This window comes from Physeter macrocephalus, chromosome 8 (genome assembly GCF_002837175.3).
Source record: "Physeter macrocephalus isolate SW-GA chromosome 8, ASM283717v5, whole genome shotgun sequence".
In the NCBI taxonomy this organism is placed as follows: Eukaryota; Metazoa; Chordata; class Mammalia; order Artiodactyla; family Physeteridae; genus Physeter; species Physeter macrocephalus.
Window position 1 is genome coordinate 49,108,032 of NC_041221.1, and position 2,852 is coordinate 49,110,883.

A 2,852-nucleotide genomic window follows, 5' to 3' on the forward strand; every position below is an offset into this window, starting at 1 on the left:
AAGGACCGTAGCCATAGGAGAATAGGAACAAAGCATCCATTTCTGTGTTGAGTACCTGGGAGGGAAATGTGTGAGGCTTTTAAATGGAACTTCATTCCATTTAATGCCCCCTGGCTGCATGAGTTCCTCTGAAATGGCCATACTGTTTAATGTCAAACTGAAGTGGAGTACCTAGAGATTATCATACTAAGTGAAGTAAGTCAGTCAAAGATAAATATCATATGATATCACTTGTATGTGGAATAAAAAAAACGATACAAATGAACTTATTTACAAAACAGAAACAGACTCACAGACATAGAAAACAAACTTACAGTTACCAAAGGGGAAAGAGGGGGGATGAGGAATAAATTAGGAATTTGGGTGTAACATATACACACTACTGTATGTAAAATGGGTAAACAACAAGGACGTACTGTATAGCACAGGGACCTATACTCAATATTTTGTGATAACCTATATGGGAAAAGAATCTGAAAAAGAATATACATTTATATATATATATATATATATATATATATAATATATATATATAAAACTGAATCACTTTGCTGTACACCTGAAACTAACACACATTGTAAATCAACTATACTTCAATAAAAAACTATATGTAAAAAGATATTTTAAAAAATAAATAAAATAAAAATTTAAAAAATGAAGTGGAGTGACCCTACTATGGAAAATAATACAGTAGTTATCTACTTTCAGTTTCTTACCCTTGCCACGATAGGCTAGCTGTGTCACTGCCATCCTCACACACACATCGAATGCCTAGAATCCTTTAGTGATTTGACACCATTCATAGGATAAAAGCTCCTTATCTCCAAACCAGGGAATGCATTCTCCCAAAGTCCCCATCTAACCAGATCTGACTCTTGTCTACCCAGCCAACCTCATGTCCTCACCTGTGGCTTACGCTCCAGCTAAACCAGTCTGCTTCCAGTTACACCAACACGTCGTGCTCTGCAGTGCTGTCCAGCCTTTGCAGGTGTGTCCCTTCTGCCTGGACTCTCTTTCCCAGTCCTATTTCCCTGACATACATCATTTTAATCTCTTGCAGGGATCTCCTTGAGGAGGCCCATAAACCCAGAGTTAATACCTTGTTCCCTGTGCTACTTATATCTTTGCTTCCATAACACATACATTTTTCTTTTCTATCTGCAATAGTAAGGATAACACTTCTGTCTAGTACCCTTATAAGTGGGGGGTTTTTGCTTTGGAAAAATAGTCCATTATAGTGTATACAGCCACAGGCTTTGGGATTAAACTGCTTGTGTTTAAATGTGAATTCTACCTCTTATTACCTGTGAGACCTTGGATATTTATCTTCTCTGGGCCTCAGATTCCTCATCTATCAAATGGGGATGGTAATACTAACACTCCAGGGAATTTCTGTGAAGATGAATTGAGATAGTCTAAGCCAAGTGATTGTTGCAGGTATGTCCTCAACAAAGGTATATTATTTTGTCTATTAACTTAGGGAAGAAGGGTGCTCATTGTCAGGAATTGGCCAAAGTAATGCTAGAGCATAATTAGGCCATTTTCAAGACACTGCAGGACGTCTGTTCTATTTTCCTCTCTTTTGCTTGTGCACATCAGCTGCTTACAAAGCTGACTCAGGATAAGAACACCAGCCTTGTCAGTCACCTAGGGAGACACCTCTGTCTTGCTATTTCCAGACTCCCCCAAAGGTTCCAATCAAATAGTCAGCATATAGTACTGCTGGTTTGGGGCACAGACAGCCCCAAATTCAGCCTTCTCCCAAATTCCATGCCATATTTTGTCACCTGAGCCTTTAAAGTTTTGCCATTTTAAGTCTCTTTTGAGTAGGTCTAGCTGCTTCTGAACCCATTACAAGAATCTTCTTGGGAAGGAATGAAGGAAATGGTTCTGGCAGGTTCTAGCACTCCTCCTGTAATCTAAGGATCTCAGACATTAGCCACCATTCTCTCCTTTACTTCCTGCCCCAAACGGCAGGCACATCAATAGGCAAGTATACGGTGGGAGCTCTGCAGGTAACAGCATGGCTTTCCAGCACAGCCAGCCCAAAAGCTCATTTAAATCAGCCATACTGTTGTGGTTTGCTAACTATTGTCTTTACCACTGAATTCTATGTTCTGGGTAAGTCCAGGGCACAGACCTCTGTGGAAAGGTTCCAGGCCAAACTTTGTGCTGGTGAAACCCAATTAAGCAGAAGTACACCAGGCAGGAAGCATTCCTGCCTGCAGATCAGTGTGTGTCTCACAAGTTGCTTTTTTAACAAAATCCAGTGCCATTTATTTGGTTAGATAATCCAAGGCATACTTTCATTAACCAGAGTCAATATATCTCTTTCCTCCAAAATGAAAGATGCATTTAAGTTCTCTGGCTTTCTCTTTAGTGGTAGATGAAGGCAATTTAAAAAACTGACTAAGAAGAATTCCCCTTGGTTCCATCCTTCTACCTTTCTCCAAGTGCAGCATTAAAGATGAACCAGCATCACGCTGTACTGAGCAAGGCACCAGATTATACTTTAACAAAGCTAATGTGAGCTTTGATCTTTAACCCTTGAATAGTGGTCACAGAGAGCAGTTTCATTTAATCTATCAGCACCTAGAAACACAGTCTCGGGCATTCACTTTTAGAGAAAATAACCTGCTCATTTCAGTGGAGCAAGGTGGACAGCCAAGGTCAATGAAGCATCAAAAGTAAGTTTTCCAGCCCATCGTGGAGGCAGGATGGGGGATGACTTTTTTTTTTTTTTTTTTTTGCGGTATGCGGGCCTCTCACTGTTGTGGCCTCTCCCGTTGCAGAGCACAGGCTCCGGACGCGCAGGCTCAGCGGCCATGGCTCACGGGCCCAGCCGCTCCGCG